This window comes from Daucus carota, chromosome 8, assembly GCF_001625215.2.
Source record: "Daucus carota subsp. sativus chromosome 8, DH1 v3.0, whole genome shotgun sequence".
Classification (NCBI taxonomy): domain Eukaryota; kingdom Viridiplantae; phylum Streptophyta; class Magnoliopsida; order Apiales; family Apiaceae; genus Daucus; species Daucus carota.
The window spans coordinates 7,437,535-7,455,749 of record NC_030388.2 but is presented as its reverse complement, the minus strand read 5'-3'; positions in this window follow the sequence as shown (position 1 = coordinate 7,455,749).

The following is an 18,215-nucleotide window of genomic DNA, read 5'->3' as shown; positions in this document are numbered from 1 at the left end:
AACCAGCAGCTGTGCGAATTGTAAACAATCCACAGATTCTTCTATATAAAATCTCACGGGTGGATCATTCAATCCACCCGTATTTTTAATACTTGGTGTTTTTCTGTTTACTGTTTTCTTAGTGTATCATTCTTGAATCTTTTAAGTTTGTAAAAGATTGTATTCAACCCCCCCCTTCTACAATCTTTCTCATAGTTGGTGTAAAATAACAATTGGTATCAGAGCCAGGTTCCCAACAAACAGGGAAAAAGATCAACACTGCTAGAGAAAGATGGGAAAGAAGGATGCTGGAGTGAAGATTCCTGTTCTTGACAAAGACAACTATTTTCACTGGAAAGTGAGAATGCATCTGCATCTGTTGTCCATTGATGAAAGCTATGTGAACTGTATTGAAAAAGGACCTCATGTCCCCATGAAGGTCTGCACAAGTATGGGAGCTGATGGTGAAGACATGGTAGGTAAGATGATTCCAAAACCTATCCATGAATATTCTCAAGAAGATACTGAAGAAGTGCACAAGGACAAGAAAACCATGAATCTTCTGTTCAATGGTTTGGATCAAGAAATGATTGATAGTGTTATTAGCTGCACAAGTGCCAAAGAAGTTTGGGACACCATCAGGACCATCTGTGAAGGGAATGAGCAAGTCAGAGAGAACAAGATGCAGCTTCTGATTCAACAATATGAGTCATTCCATTTCAAGGCTAGTGAAAGTTTGAGTGATACATTTAACAGATTTCAAAAACTGTTAAATGGTCTAAAGCTCTTTGGAAGAGTGTATCAAGTTAAGGATTCCAACTTGAAATTTTTAAGAGCTCTTCCTAAAGAATGGAAACCCATGACAGTCTCTCTCAGAAATACACAAGAATTTAAAGACTATACTCTAGAGAGACTGTATGGAACCTTAAAGACTTATGAGCTTGAAATGGAGCAAGATGAAGAGATTGAGAAAAGCCAAAAGAAAGGGCATTCATCTGTGGCTCTAGTTGCATCTCTGGAGGATACTGTCAAGGACAAGGGAAAGTCTCAAGTTGAAGAAACTGAGAAGTTGGTCAAAGAGGAAAGCTCAGAGTCAAGCAAAGGAAGAAGAAAGGAGAAAGAAGTAGCTGACTCTGGTGAAGAAAGTGATGGAATTGATGAACATCTTGCCTTCCTGTCAAGAAGATTCTCCAAACTGAAATTCAAAAAGAATTTTAACTCTGCAAAATCTTTTAAAGGCAATCCCAAGTCTGATAGAAGTATGGTAGACAGATCAAAATTCAAGTGCTTCAATTGTGGGAATGCAGGTCACTTTGCAAATGAGTGCAGAAAGCCTAAAGTTGAGAAAAAGTCAAGTGAAAACATTGACTACAAAAAGAAATATTATGAACTTCTCAAACAAAAGGAAAGAGCATTCATCACAAAGGATGATTGGGCAGCTGGAGATGATTCTGATGAAGAGGAGGAGTTTGTCAATCTAGCTCTAATGGCCAACTCCACAGATCAAGAAGAAAACACTGGAAGCAGCAGTCAGGTATTCACTACAAACTTAGTTGAGTTAACTAAAGATGAATGCAATGCTACTATTAATGAAATGTCTACAGAATTGTATCATTTGCATGTTTCTTTAAAATCTCTCACTAAGGAAAATAGTAGAATTAAGGAAGCTAACACCTTTCTTAGTGATAGAAACAGTGTATTAGAAGCTCAATTTATTGAGTTTGAGAAGCTTAAAATTGAGTGTCAGACAGCCAAGGATGATCTCTTGGTTGTTCTGAAAAGAGAAGAGATCATAAGAAAGCAGCTTGAGAAGGAACAAGAGATTATTGCCAAATGGAAGTCTGGTAGGGATGTTTCTACCAATATCATCAACATGCAAGGTAGAGAGACCTTTGTAGAAAATGAGTGGAAGAGGAATAAGAAAGTGCTTGAGAAATCTGAGAATAGTTCAGGTGATGAGAATACTGATGATGATCATCAGTTGAAGAATAAAGACTCAACTGATGAGAGTCATCAGTTGAACAAAAACTCATCAGTTGACAAGAGTGTTCTCAAGAAGCTTAACAAGAAATATGGTCCTGTTAAAAAGAATTTTGTTAAAGGTGAGAATAGTTCTTCTGAGACCAGTGATAGTGTTAATAACACCCTTCATTCTAGTAACAAGAACAAGAAGAAGTTGGATACTAGTGAGCATAAATCTGAGGAGATTAAAAAGAAGAAAGGAAATAGAAATGGCAAAATAGGAGTTAACAAGCACACCAATTACACTCCCAATGCTAGTGCTCTTAGGAAAACCTGCAGTAAGTGTGGTAGTGTAAATCATTTATCTGCTAATTGTAAAACTGTGGTTGCTCCTAATTTATCCTTGCCTATTCCCATGACATCTGTTCCTCACATGAATTTATCTGCTATGAATATGATGCCTGGTTTATTGCCTCACAATCCTTATTCTCAGCCTAACACGCCATATATGTTCAATCCTTATTTCAATGCCTTTAACATGCCTCAATTTCATTCAAACTTGCATGGAATGAACAATTTATGCATGTCTCAAAGGCCTGTGTTTGAAAACAGAGTTGATGTTCCAATTTCTCAACCAAAACCAAAGATTGAACCAATTCAATCCAAGGAAAAGGTTGAGAAAGTGGAAAAAGGCTGCTAAGACTAACAAATCTGGACCCAAAGCAATTTGGGTACCAAAATCAACTTGATCTGTTTGTGAAATGTGTGCAGGGAAACCACAAGAAGAATTTGTGGTATTTGGATAGTGGATGCTCCAGGCACATGACTGGTGATTCCTCCCTGCTCACAAAGTTTGTGGAGAAAGCTGGCCCTAGCATTACCTTTGGAGATGACAGCAAAGGATATACTATGGGATATGGCTTGATTGCTAAAGAAAATGTCATCATTGATGAAGTTGCATTGGTGTCTGGTCTTAAGCACAACTTGCTTAGCATCAGTCAGCTCTGTGACAAAGGTTACAAAGTCAATTTCACCCCTGCAGCCTGTGTTGTCACCAAAGAAGATGACAACAATGTGGTTCTGATTGGACAAAGGAAAGGAAATGTGTATGTAGCTGACTTCAATTCTGTAAAGTCTGAATCTATCACTTGCCTTCTCAGCAAAGCAAGCACAGATGACAGTTGGCTATGGCATAAGAGACTGTCTCATCTAAATTTCAAAACTCTGAATGAGTTAGTAAAGAAGGACTTGGTAAGAGGTCTACCTAAGCTGGAATTCTCCAAAGATGGACTTTGTGGAGCTTGTCAGCTAGGAAAGCAAAAGAGAAGCTCTTTCAAAAGCAAAACTCTTTCATCAATTGTGAAGCCCCTTCAGCTCCTGCATATGGATTTGTTTGGACCAGTCAACATAATGTCCATTTCAAAGAAGAAATATTGCTTAGTGATTGTTGATGATTTTTCTAAATTCACTTGGACTTTCTTCCTGCATTCTAAGGATGAAGCTGGGAAAATCATCATCAATCATATCAAAGCATTGAACAACAATCCAGATGTCAAAGTTGGAAGGATAAGAAGTGACAATGGAACAGAATTCAAGAACTCTGTGATGAAAGAATTTTGTGAAGAAGAGGGAATTACTCATGAGTTCTCTGCACCAAGAACTCCACAACAAAATGGTGTTGTTGAAAGGAAGAATAGAACTCTTATTGAGGCTGCAAGAACCATGATTAATGAAGCTCAACTTCCAACTTATTTTTGGGCTGAGGCTGTGAACACTGCTTGCTTCACTCAAAATATTTCACTAATTACCAAACCTCATAATCTAACTCCCTTTCAACTCTTCAAAGGAAAGAAGCCAACAATTAGCTTTCTTCATGTATTTGGATGCAAGTGTTATGTTCTAAGAAATCAAGGTGAAAATCTTGGAAAATTTGAGGCCAAGGCAGATGAAGCTATTTTTGTTGGATACTCTGATGGAAAATCATTTAGAGTATATAATTTGAGAACCAACATTGTTATGGAATCAATCCATGTGGTTTTTGATGATAAGAAGATTCAAGGATTCTCAGATGAAGGATTTCATGATAATCTCAGATTTGAGAATGAAGGTGAAGGTGATCTGTATGATAGTGATGATGATGATGACACTGTTCAAAATGTTGGAATTAATCCTGGAATCAATGTTCCAACTGATGACTCTCTGGTGCAAGAAACAGCTGCTACTGGAAATTCAACTGAAGCATCAGTTGAAACTACATTGGAGGGATCAGTTGAAACACCTCAAGGATCATCAGTTGAAAGAATGTCTCAAAGTTTCAATCAGTCTAGAAATAATGAGATGTCAAATTTAGGGGGAGCTTTCCAACATGGAAACCTGAACTTCAATAATGAAGCCACATCATCAAGACAATCACTTCCACCACAAAGAAAGTGGACAAGGGATCACCCTTTTGAGCTTATTATTGGAGATGCAAATGCATCTGTACAAACAAGAAGAGCAACTCAAGATGAGTGTTTGTACAGTGCATTCCTTTCACAGGATGAACCTAAAGTCATAGAAGATGCTCTCAAAGATGCTGATTGGGTTCTTGCTATGCAAGAAGAATTAAATCAATTTGAGAGAAACAATGTATGGAAGCTGGTACCCAAACCTAAAAACAGAACAATTGTAGGAACAAGGTGGGTATTCAGAAACAAAGTGGATGAGAATGGAGTTGTCACCAGAAACAAGGCAAGGCTTGTTGCTAAAGGATATTCTCAATCTGAAGGAATTGATTTTGATGAGACCTTTGCACCAGTTGCAAGACTAGAAGCAATAAGAATCTTCCTGGCCTATGCTGCTCATGCAGACTTTAAAGTTTATCAAATGGATGTCAAGAGTGCTTTTCTAAATGGTGAACTGGAAGAGGAGGTATATGTCAGTCAGCCTCCTGGTTTTGAAGATCCAGAATTTCCAGAGTATGTTTACTTTTTATTAAAAGCACTCTATGGACTAAAGCAAGCACCAAGGGCATGGTATGACACTCTGTCTCAATTCTTGTTAGATAATCATTTTTCCAGAGGAACTGTGGATAAAACACTATTTTACAGAAATGTAAATGGTGCCTTTATTCTGGTTCAAATTTATGTAGATGATATAATTTTTGGTTCTACAGATGAGAAACTTTGCAAAAAGTTTGCTAATCTTATGAAAAGTCAGTATGAAATGAGCATGATGGGAGAGCTCACCTACTTTCTTGGTTTACAAGTTAAACAAGTTAAGGAAGGTATTTTCATAAATCAAACTAAGTACATCTATGATCTACTTAAAAAGTTTGATTTATTGGATTGCAAGGAAGCAAAGACTCCCATGCCAACAGCCACCAAATTAGAGTTAAGTCCTAATGAGAAATCTGTGGACATCTCTAATTATAGAGGCATGGTTGGTTCTCTTTTATATTTGACAGCTAGTAGACCAGATATTATGTTTTCTACATGCCTCTGTGCTAGATTTCAATCCGATCCTAAAGAATCACATCTTATTGCTATAAAAAGAATATTCAGATATCTTAAGGGAACACCAAATCTTGGTATTTGGTACCCTAAAGACTCTGGATTTGATCTAATTGGATATTCAGATGCTGATTTTGCAGGATGCAAAATTGATAGAAAAAGTACAACAGGCACCTGTCAATTTCTTGGTGACAGACTGATTTCTTGGTTTAGCAAAAAGCAAAACTCTGTATCAACCTCTACAGCTGAGGCTGAGTACATTGCAGCTGGAAGTTGTTGTGCACAATTATTGTGGATGAGAAATCAATTACTTGATTATGGATTAAATCTCTCAAAAATCCCAATATTTTGTGACAACACCAGTGCTATTGCTATAACTGAAAATCCAGTACAACACTCAAGAACCAAGCACATTGACATCAAATACCACTTCATAAGGGAACATGTGATGGCTGGTACTGTTGAAATGCATTTTGTTCCAAGTGAAGAACAGATTGCAGATATTTTTACAAAGCCTCTTGATGAATCCACATTCACAAGGTTGGTAAGTAAATTAGGTATGTTAAATTTCTCCTAATTTAAGAGTGAATTTTTCTGTAATTTGGCAGCCAGAATTTGATTAATTTTGATTTATCAAAATTGAATTAGTTATAATTCTGGATATAGTCTATAATATTTCAACTGATGAACTAGTGAAATTGTTTCAACTGATGTTTGAAACAATATCCTCTTGCGTTGTTTTTCATTCAACTGATGACACCAGTTGAAGACACTTTCAACTGATCTTCATCAGTTGAATAGGAAGTTTAAAGGGGCGCTTATTTCATCCGTTGAAAGTATTATCAGATCTGAGCCGTTGAAATTTCTTTTGTCTCTCTCCTACTTTATACACACGATCGTGTGTGTAATTTTTGTAGAGATAAATAAGAGTAATTTCTTCTCAACGGTAATTTCTCAGCCAATCACAGCAATTTTCTGAGAAAGTATTTAAGTGTTTTGATTTATTTTCACTTCTTTTCATCTCACTCTTTCGAATTCTTCAAGTTCTCTTCTCTCTCTCTGTGCAAAAGCAAACTCTAATCTTTCCTCAAGCTTTCTCTGTAACTACAATGGCACCCATGAAGAAGTATACTGCACCAAGTGGGTTTATCTATGAAAAGAACAACTTTGCGTCATTTGTGGATACTAAAGCTGTGGAGGAGAAGGAGTATCACAGGATGATGGAGTTCATCAAGTCAAGCCAGCTCTCTTATGCTATGACTGAAGCTCCTATCATTTACCATGAAATAGTGGAGGAGATGTGGACCTCTGCAGAGTTTAATAGTAAGGATGAAACTCTAACTTTCTCTATTAAAAATGAAACTTATTCTGTTAATGCTGATGTTATGAAAGCATGCTTTAAGATTCCTGAAGATACTGTTCTATCTTTGCCTAGTGATAATCAGTTGGTTAATCTGCTTTATGCCATGAATTATGTTCTGCCAACTGATGCCTTAGGTAAAATAGAAAGAAGGGGTCTTAGGAGAGAATGGAGTTATTTATGTGATGCTTTTATTAAGGCATTTTCTGGTAAGATTAGTAATTTCAATGCTCTCACTTCCCAGATTTTACAAATGCTTTACATGTACCTGACTAATGAATATTTCAATTTTGGTGGTTTGATGATCCAAGAAATTGGGGAGAAACTAGGTGATAAAACTGGTAGACCTAGGAATATTTATTATGTCAGATTTCTTATGATGCTAGCTAAGCATCTCAACAAAAAGCTGGTTATTACTAACAAGGAAGCCAAGCTTCCCAGTTTTGTGCAGGAAAAGAGAGTCTTTAAAGACCTCTTCAGAATGAATTTGTACCCCTCCTTGGAGGTGGTGTACCTGCCAATAATGGAGGCTGGAAAGCAAAAAGAGGTACATGGATTTCCTACTACTCTCTCTCAACCCTCACCTTCTTTGCTTTCTGTCATCAGGGCTGTTGAAGAGGCCCATCAACAGTCCACACAAGTGGCAAAACCTTCTAAAAACAAATCTTCTAAACCAACCTCAGATGCCTCCCAAAAGGCACCTGTTGTAAAAACCAAAAGAAAACAAACCTGAGGGGAGTGTGACTGGAGGTTGTGAGGGGGAGGGAAAGGGTGAACATCAAAGAAGCCCTAAGGATAAGGATGGAGAGGTGTGTGTTAACCAGCCTGGCCACTCTGCAGTCTCCCAAAAGACTGTAGATGTTAATATGGAATCAAACTCATCCCTAGCAGCATCCTCCCAAAAGGATGTTGCTATTGAAATAGTCCCAACCAGGGACACAGTTAAAAAGGGGGAGGGACACCACTTCTTCACCAATAAAGCCTATGGGAGAAAGAAGCTAAGAAGTGACAACTGAAGCACTCTGCACACACACAGGCATCCATTCTGGATTTTATGCCTTTAACTTCTCAAAGTCAGATTGATGTGACTCCAATAATCTGTTCTCACTGAATTTATCTGCTATGAATATGATGCTGTTTTATGCCTCACAATCCTTATTCTCAGCCTAACACGCCATATATGTTCAATCCTTATTTCAATGCCTTAACATGCCTCAATTCATTCAAACTTGCATGGAATGAACAATTTATGCGATCTCAAAGGCCTGTGTTTGAAAACAGAGTTGATGTTCCAATTTCTCAACCAAACCAAAGATTGAACCAATTCAATCCAAGGAAAAGGTTGAGAAAGTGGAAAAAAGGCTGCTAAGACTAACAAATGGACCACAAAGCATTTGGGTACCAAAATCAACTTGATCTGTTTGTGAAATGTGTGCAGGGAACCACAAGAAGAATTTGTGGTATTTGGATATGGAGCTCCAGGCACATGACTGGTGATTCCTCCCTGCTCACAAAGTTTGTGGAGAAAGCTGGCCCTAGCATACCTTTGGAGATGACAGCAAAGGATATACTATGGGATATGGCTTGATTGCTAAAGAAATGTCATCATTGATGAGTTGCATGGTGTGCGGTCTAAGCACAACTTGCTTAGCATCAGTCAGCTCTGTGACAAAGGTTTACAAAGTCAATTTCACCCCTGCAGCCTGTGTGTTGTCACCAAAGAAGGACAAACAATTGGTTCTGATTGGACAAAGGAAAGGAAATGTGTATGTAGCTGACTTCAATTCTGTAAAGTCTGAATCTATCACTTGCCTTCTCAGCAAAGCAAGCACAGATGACAGTTGGCTATGGCATAAAGACGGTCTCATCTAAATTTCAAAACTCTGATGAGTAGTAAAGAAGGACTTGGTAAGAGGTCTACCTAAGCTGGAATTCTCCAAGATGGACTTTGTGGAGCTTGTCAGCTAGGAAAGCAAAAGAGAAGCTCTTCAAAAGAAACTCTTTCACAATTGTGAAGCCCCTTCAGCTCCTGCTATGGATTTGTTTGGACCAGTCAACATAATGTCCATTTCAAAGAAGAAATATTGCTTAGTGATTGTTGATGATTTTCTAAATTCACTTGGACTTTCTTCCTGCATTCTAAGGATGAAGCTGGGAAATATCATCAATCATATCAAAGCATGAACAACAAGCATGTCCAAAGTTGGAGGATAGAAGTGAACAATGGAACAGAATTCAAGAACTCTGTGATGAGAAGATTTTGTGAAGAAGAGGGAATTACTCATGAGTTCTCTGCACAAGACTCCACCAAAATGGTGTTGAAGGAAGCATAGACCTCTTATTGAGGCTGCAAGAACCATGATTAATGAAGCTCAACTTCCAACTTATTTTTGGGCTGAGGCTTTGAACACTGCTTGCTTCACTCAAAATATTCACTAATTACCAAACTCATAATCTAACTCCCTTATCAACTCTTCAAAGGAAAGAAGCCCACATTAGCTTTCTTCATGTATTTGGATGCAAGTGTTATGTTCTAAGAAATCAAGGTGAAAATCTTTGGAAAATGAGGCCAAGGCAGAGGAGCTATTTTTGTTGGATACTCTGATGAAAATCATTTAGAGTATATAATTTGAGAACCAACATTTTTATGGAATCAATCCATGTGGTTTGATGATAAGAAGATCAGGATTCTCAGATGAAGGATTTCATGATAATCTCAGATTGAGACTGAAGGTGAAGGTGATCTGTGAGTAGTGATGATGATGATGACACTGTTCAAATGTTGGAATTAATCCTGGAATCAATGTTCCAACTGATGACTCTCGGGTGCAAGAAACAGCTGCTACTGGAAATTCAACTGAGCCATCAGTTGAAACTACATTGGAGGGATCAGTTGAAACACCTCAAGAGCATCAGTTGAAAGAATGTCTCAAAGTTTTCAATCAGTCTAGAATAATGAGATGTCAAATTTGGGGGAGCTTTCCAACATGGAAACCTGAACTTCAATAATGAAGCACATCATCAAGACAATCACTTCCACCACAAAAGTGACAAGGGATCACCCTTTGAGCTTATTATTGGAGATGCAAATGCATCTGTACAAACAAGAAGCAACTCAAGATGAGTGTTTGTACAGTGCATTCCTTCACAGGATGAACCTAAAGTCATAGAAGATGCCTCAAAGATGCTGATTGGGTTCTTGCTATGCAAGAAGAATTAAATCAATTTGAGAGAAACAATGTATGGAAGCTGGTACCAAACCTAAAAACAGAACAATTGTAGGAAAAAGGTGGGTATTTCAGAAACAAAGTGGATGAGAATGGAGTTGTCACCAGAAACAAGGCAAGGCTTGTTGCTAAAGGATATTCTCAATCTGAAGGAATTGATTTTGTGAGACCTTTGCACCAGTTGCAAGACTAGAAGCAATAAGAATCTTCCTGGCCTATGCTGCTCATGCAGACTTTAAAGTTTATCAAATGGATGTCAAGAGTGCTTTTCTAAATGGTGAACTGGAAGAGGACGGTTATGTCAGTCAGCCTCCTGGTTTTTGAAGATCCAGAATTCCAGAGTATGTTTACTTTTATTAAAAGCACTCTATGGACTAAAGCAAGCACAAGGGCATGGTATGACACTCTGTCTCAATCTTGTTAGATATCATTTTCCAGAGGACTGTGGATAAAACACTATTTGACAGATGTAAATGGTGCCTTTATTCTGGTTCAAATTTATGTAGATGATATAATTTTTGGTTCTACAGATGAGAAACTTTGCAAAAGTTTGCTAATCTTATGAAAAGTCAGTATGAAATGAGCATGATGGGAGAGCTCACCTACTTTCTTGGTTTTACAGTTACAAGTTAAGGAAGGTATTTCATAAATCAAACTAGTACATCTATATCTACTTAAAAAGTTTGATTTATTGGATTGCAAGGAAGCAAAGACTCCCATGCCAACAGCCACCAATTAGAGTTAAGTCCTAATGAGAAATCTTGTGGACATCTCTAATTATAGAGGCTGGTTGGTTCTCTTTTATATTTGACAGCTTAGACCAGCATTTTTTTTAGATTAGAGTGCATTTTGTAATCTAGCTAAAACTTTTTAAAACTTGGAGTATTAACCAAGTTAGAAGCATCAGTTGAACGTGTTCAAATTACTTGAGAGAAAAATCTGGAGTTAGAACTTGTTTGAGTGATGAACCAGCGCTGTGCGAATTGTAACAATCCACAGATTCTTCTATATAAATCTCACGGGTGGATCATTCAATCCACCCGTATTTTTAATACTTGGTGTTTTCTGTTTACTGTGTTCTTAGTGTATCATTCTTGAATCTTTTAAATTTGTAAAAGATTGTATTCAACCCCCCCCTTCTACAATCTTTCTCATAGTTGGTGTAAATAACAATTGGTATCAGAGCCAGGTTCCCAACAAACAGGGAAACAGATCAACACTGCTAGAGAAAGATGGGAAAGAAGAGGATGCTGGAGTGAAGATTCCTGTTCTTGACAAAGACAACTATTTTCACTGGAAAGTGAGGAATGCATCTGCATCTGTTGTCCATTGATGAAAGCTATGTGAACTGTATTGAAAAAGGACCTCATGTCCCCATGAATGTCTGCACAAGTATGGGAGCTGATGGTGAAGACATGGTAGGTAAGATGATTCCAAAACCTATCCATGAATATTCTCAAGAAGATACTGAAGAAGTGCACAAGGACAAGAAAACCATGAATCTTCTGTTCAATGGTTGGATCAAGAAATGATTGATAGTGTTATTTAGCTGCACAAGTGCCAAAGAAGTTTGGGACACCATCAGGACCATCTGTGAAGGGAATGAGCAAGTCAGAGAGAACAAGATGCAGCTTTCTGATTCAACAATATGAGTCATTCCATTTCAAGGCTAGTGAAAGTTTGAGTGATACATTTAACAGATTTCAAAAACTGTTAATGGTCTAAAGCTCTTTGGAAGAGTGTATCAGTTAAGGATTCCAACTTGAAATTTTTAAGAGCTCTTCCTAAAGAATGGAAACCCATGACCAGTCTCTCTCAGAAATACACAAGAATTTAAAGACTATACTCTAGAGAGACTGTATGGAACCTTAAAGACTTATGAGCTTGAAATGGAGCAAGATGAAGAGATTGAGAAAAGCCAAAGAAAGGGCATTCATCTGTGCTCTAGTTGCATCTCTGGAGGATACTGTCAAGGACAAGGGAAAGTCTCAAGTTGAAGAAACTGAGAAGTTGGTCAAAGAAGGAAAGCTCAGAGTCAAGCAAAGGAAGAAGAAAGGAGAAAGAAGTAGCTGACTCTGGTGAGAAGAAGTGATGGAATTGATGAACATCTTGCCTTCCTGTCAAGAAGAATTCTCCAAACTGAAATTCAAAAAGAATTTTAACTCTGCAAAATCTTTAAAGGCAATCCAAGTCTGATAGAAGTATGGTAGACAGATCAAAATTCAAGTGCTTCAATTGTGGGAATGCAGGTCACTTGCAAATGAGTGCAGAAAGCCTAAAGTTGAGAAAAAGTCAAGTGAAAACATTGACTACAAAAAGAAATATTATGAACTTCTCAAACAAAAGGAAAGAGCATTCAATCACAAAGGATGATTGGGCAGCTGGAGATGATTCTGATGAAGAGGAGGAGTTTGTCAATCTAGCTCTAATGGCCAACTCCACAGATCAAGAAGAAAACACTGGAAGCAGCAGTCAGGTATTCACTACAAACTTAGTTGAGTTAACTAAAGATGAATGCAATGCTACTATTAATGAAATGTCTACAGAATTGTATCATTTGCATGTTTCTTTAAATCTCTCACTAAGGAAAATAGTAGAATTAAGGAAGCTAACACCTTTCTTAGTGATAGAAACTGTATTAGAAGCTCAATTTATTGAGTTGAGAAGCTTAAAATTGAGTGTCAGACAGCCAAGGATGATCTCTTGGTTGTTCTGAAAAGAGAAGAGATCATAAGACAGCAGCTTGAGAAGGAACAAGAGATTATTGCCAAATGGAAGTCTGGTAGGGATGTTTCTACCAATATCATCCACATGCCAAGGTAGAGAGACCTTTGTAGAAAATGAGTGAAGAGGAATAAGAAAGTGCTTGAGAAATCTGAGAATAGTTCAGGTGGATGAGAATACTGATGATGATCATCAGTTGAAGAATAAAGACTCAACTGATGAGAGTCATCAGTTGAACAAAAACTCATCAGTTGACAAGAGTGTTCTCAAGAAGCTTAACAAGAAATATGGTCCTGTTAAAAAGAATTTTGTTAAAGGTGAGAATAGTTCTTCTGAGACCAGTGATAGTGTTAATAACACCCTTCATTCTAGTAACAAGAACAAGAAGAAGTTGGATACTAGTGAGCATAAATCTGAGGAGATTAAAAAGAAGAAAGGAAATAGAAATGGCAAAATAGGAGTTAACAAGCACACCAATTACACTCCCAATGCTAGTGCTCTTAGGAAAACCTGCAGTAAGTGTGGTAGTGTAAATCATTTATCTGCTAATTGTAAAACTGTGGTTGCTCCTAATTTATCCTTGCCTATTCCCATGACATCTGTTCCTCACATGAATTTATCTGCTATGAATATGATGCCTGGTTTATTGCCTCACAATCCTTATTCTCAGCCTAACACGCCATATATGTTCAATCCTTATTTCAATGCCTTTAACATGCCTCAATTTCATTCAAACTTGCATGGAATGAACAATTTATGCATGTCTCAAAGGCCTGTGTTTGAAAACAGAGTTGATGTTCCAATTTCTCAACCAAAACCAAAGATTGAACCAATTCAATCCAAGGAAAAGGTTGAGAAAGTGGAAAAAGGCTGCTAAGACTAACAAATCTGGACCCAAAGCAATTTGGGTACCAAAATCAACTTGATCTGTTTGTGAAATGTGTGCAGGGAAACCACAAGAAGAATTTGTGGTATTTGGATAGTGGATGCTCCAGGCACATGACTGGTGATTCCTCCCTGCTCACAAAGTTTGTGGAGAAAGCTGGCCCTAGCATTACCTTTGGAGATGACAGCAAAGGATATACTATGGGATATGGCTTGATTGCTAAAGAAAATGTCATCATTGATGAAGTTGCATTGGTGTCTGGTCTTAAGCACAACTTGCTTAGCATCAGTCAGCTCTGTGACAAAGGTTACAAAGTCAATTTCACCCCTGCAGCCTGTGTTGTCACCAAAGAAGATGACAACAATGTGGTTCTGATTGGACAAAGGAAAGGAAATGTGTATGTAGCTGACTTCAATTCTGTAAAGTCTGAATCTATCACTTGCCTTCTCAGCAAAGCAAGCACAGATGACAGTTGGCTATGGCATAAGAGACTGTCTCATCTAAATTTCAAAACTCTGAATGAGTTAGTAAAGAAGGACTTGGTAAGAGGTCTACCTAAGCTGGAATTCTCCAAAGATGGACTTTGTGGAGCTTGTCAGCTAGGAAAGCAAAAGAGAAGCTCTTTCAAAAGCAAAACTCTTTCATCAATTGTGAAGCCCCTTCAGCTCCTGCATATGGATTTGTTTGGACCAGTCAACATAATGTCCATTTCAAAGAAGAAATATTGCTTAGTGATTGTTGATGATTTTTCTAAATTCACTTGGACTTTCTTCCTGCATTCTAAGGATGAAGCTGGGAAAATCATCATCAATCATATCAAAGCATTGAACAACAATCCAGATGTCAAAGTTGGAAGGATAAGAAGTGACAATGGAACAGAATTCAAGAACTCTGTGATGAAAGAATTTTGTGAAGAAGAGGGAATTACTCATGAGTTCTCTGCACCAAGAACTCCACAACAAAATGGTGTTGTTGAAAGGAAGAATAGAACTCTTATTGAGGCTGCAAGAACCATGATTAATGAAGCTCAACTTCCAACTTATTTTTGGGCTGAGGCTGTGAACACTGCTTGCTTCACTCAAAATATTTCACTAATTACCAAACCTCATAATCTAACTCCCTTTCAACTCTTCAAAGGAAAGAAGCCAACAATTAGCTTTCTTCATGTATTTGGATGCAAGTGTTATGTTCTAAGAAATCAAGGTGAAAATCTTGGAAAATTTGAGGCCAAGGCAGATGAAGCTATTTTTGTTGGATACTCTGATGGAAAATCATTTAGAGTATATAATTTGAGAACCAACATTGTTATGGAATCAATCCATGTGGTTTTTGATGATAAGAAGATTCAAGGATTCTCAGATGAAGGATTTCATGATAATCTCAGATTTGAGAATGAAGGTGAAGGTGATCTGTATGATAGTGATGATGATGATGACACTGTTCAAAATGTTGGAATTAATCCTGGAATCAATGTTCCAACTGATGACTCTCTGGTGCAAGAAACAGCTGCTACTGGAAATTCAACTGAAGCATCAGTTGAAACTACATTGGAGGGATCAGTTGAAACACCTCAAGGATCATCAGTTGAAAGAATGTCTCAAAGTTTCAATCAGTCTAGAAATAATGAGATGTCAAATTTAGGGGGAGCTTTCCAACATGGAAACCTGAACTTCAATAATGAAGCCACATCATCAAGACAATCACTTCCACCACAAAGAAAGTGGACAAGGGATCACCCTTTTGAGCTTATTATTGGAGATGCAAATGCATCTGTACAAACAAGAAGAGCAACTCAAGATGAGTGTTTGTACAGTGCATTCCTTTCACAGGATGAACCTAAAGTCATAGAAGATGCTCTCAAAGATGCTGATTGGGTTCTTGCTATGCAAGAAGAATTAAATCAATTTGAGAGAAACAATGTATGGAAGCTGGTACCCAAACCTAAAAACAGAACAATTGTAGGAACAAGGTGGGTATTCAGAAACAAAGTGGATGAGAATGGAGTTGTCACCAGAAACAAGGCAAGGCTTGTTGCTAAAGGATATTCTCAATCTGAAGGAATTGATTTTGATGAGACCTTTGCACCAGTTGCAAGACTAGAAGCAATAAGAATCTTCCTGGCCTATGCTGCTCATGCAGACTTTAAAGTTTATCAAATGGATGTCAAGAGTGCTTTTCTAAATGGTGAACTGGAAGAGGAGGTATATGTCAGTCAGCCTCCTGGTTTTGAAGATCCAGAATTTCCAGAGTATGTTTACTTTTTATTAAAAGCACTCTATGGACTAAAGCAAGCACCAAGGGCATGGTATGACACTCTGTCTCAATTCTTGTTAGATAATCATTTTTCCAGAGGAACTGTGGATAAAACACTATTTTACAGAAATGTAAATGGTGCCTTTATTCTGGTTCAAATTTATGTAGATGATATAATTTTTGGTTCTACAGATGAGAAACTTTGCAAAAAGTTTGCTAATCTTATGAAAAGTCAGTATGAAATGAGCATGATGGGAGAGCTCACCTACTTTCTTGGTTTACAAGTTAAACAAGTTAAGGAAGGTATTTTCATAAATCAAACTAAGTACATCTATGATCTACTTAAAAAGTTTGATTTATTGGATTGCAAGGAAGCAAAGACTCCCATGCCAACAGCCACCAAATTAGAGTTAAGTCCTAATGAGAAATCTGTGGACATCTCTAATTATAGAGGCATGGTTGGTTCTCTTTTATATTTGACAGCTAGTAGACCAGATATTATGTTTTCTACATGCCTCTGTGCTAGATTTCAATCCGATCCTAAAGAATCACATCTTATTGCTATAAAAAGAATATTCAGATATCTTAAGGGAACACCAAATCTTGGTATTTGGTACCCTAAAGACTCTGGATTTGATCTAATTGGATATTCAGATGCTGATTTTGCAGGATGCAAAATTGATAGAAAAAGTACAACAGGCACCTGTCAATTTCTTGGTGACAGACTGATTTCTTGGTTTAGCAAAAAGCAAAACTCTGTATCAACCTCTACAGCTGAGGCTGAGTACATTGCAGCTGGAAGTTGTTGTGCACAATTATTGTGGATGAGAAATCAATTACTTGATTATGGATTAAATCTCTCAAAAATCCCAATATTTTGTGACAACACCAGTGCTATTGCTATAACTGAAAATCCAGTACAACACTCAAGAACCAAGCACATTGACATCAAATACCACTTCATAAGGGAACATGTGATGGCTGGTACTGTTGAAATGCATTTTGTTCCAAGTGAAGAACAGATTGCAGATATTTTTACAAAGCCTCTTGATGAATCCACATTCACAAGGTTGGTAAGTAAATTAGGTATGTTAAATTTCTCCTAATTTAAGAGTGAATTTTTCTGTAATTTGGCAGCCAGAATTTGATTAATTTTGATTTATCAAAATTGAATTAGTTATAATTCTGGATATAGTCTATAATATTTCAACTGATGAACTAGTGAAATTGTTTCAACTGATGTTTGAAACAATATCCTCTTGCGTTGTTTTTCATTCAACTGATGACACCAGTTGAAGACACTTTCAACTGATCTTCATCAGTTGAATAGGAAGTTTAAAGGGGCGCTTATTTCATCCGTTGAAAGTATTATCAGATCTGAGCCGTTGAAATTTCTTTTGTCTCTCTCCTACTTTATACACACGATCGTGTGTGTAATTTTTGTAGAGATAAATAAGAGTAATTTCTTCTCAACGGTAATTTCTCAGCCAATCACAGCAATTTTCTGAGAAAGTATTTAAGTGTTTTGATTTATTTTCACTTCTTTTCATCTCACTCTTTCGAATTCTTCAAGTTCTCTTCTCTCTCTCTGTGCAAAAGCAAACTCTAATCTTTCCTCAAGCTTTCTCTGTAACTACAATGGCACCCATGAAGAAGTATACTGCACCAAGTGGGTTTATCTATGAAAAGAACAACTTTGCGTCATTTGTGGATACTAAAGCTGTGGAGGAGAAGGAGTATCACAGGATGATGGAGTTCATCAAGTCAAGCCAGCTCTCTTATGCTATGACTGAAGCTCCTATCATTTACCATGAAATAGTGGAGGAGATGTGGACCTCTGCAGAGTTTAATAGTAAGGATGAAACTCTAACTTTCTCTATTAAAAATGAAACTTATTCTGTTAATGCTGATGTTATGAAAGCATGCTTTAAGATTCCTGAAGATACTGTTCTATCTTTGCCTAGTGATAATCAGTTGGTTAATCTGCTTTATGCCATGAATTATGTTCTGCCAACTGATGCCTTAGGTAAAATAGAAAGAAGGGGTCTTAGGAGAGAATGGAGTTATTTATGTGATGCTTTTATTAAGGCATTTTCTGGTAAGATTAGTAATTTCAATGCTCTCACTTCCCAGATTTTACAAATGCTTTACATGTACCTGACTAATGAATATTTCAATTTTGGTGGTTTGATGATCCAAGAAATTGGGGAGAAACTAGGTGATAAAACTGGTAGACCTAGGAATATTTATTATGTCAGATTTCTTATGATGCTAGCTAAGCATCTCAACAAAAAGCTGGTTATTACTAACAAGGAAGCCAAGCTTCCCAGTTT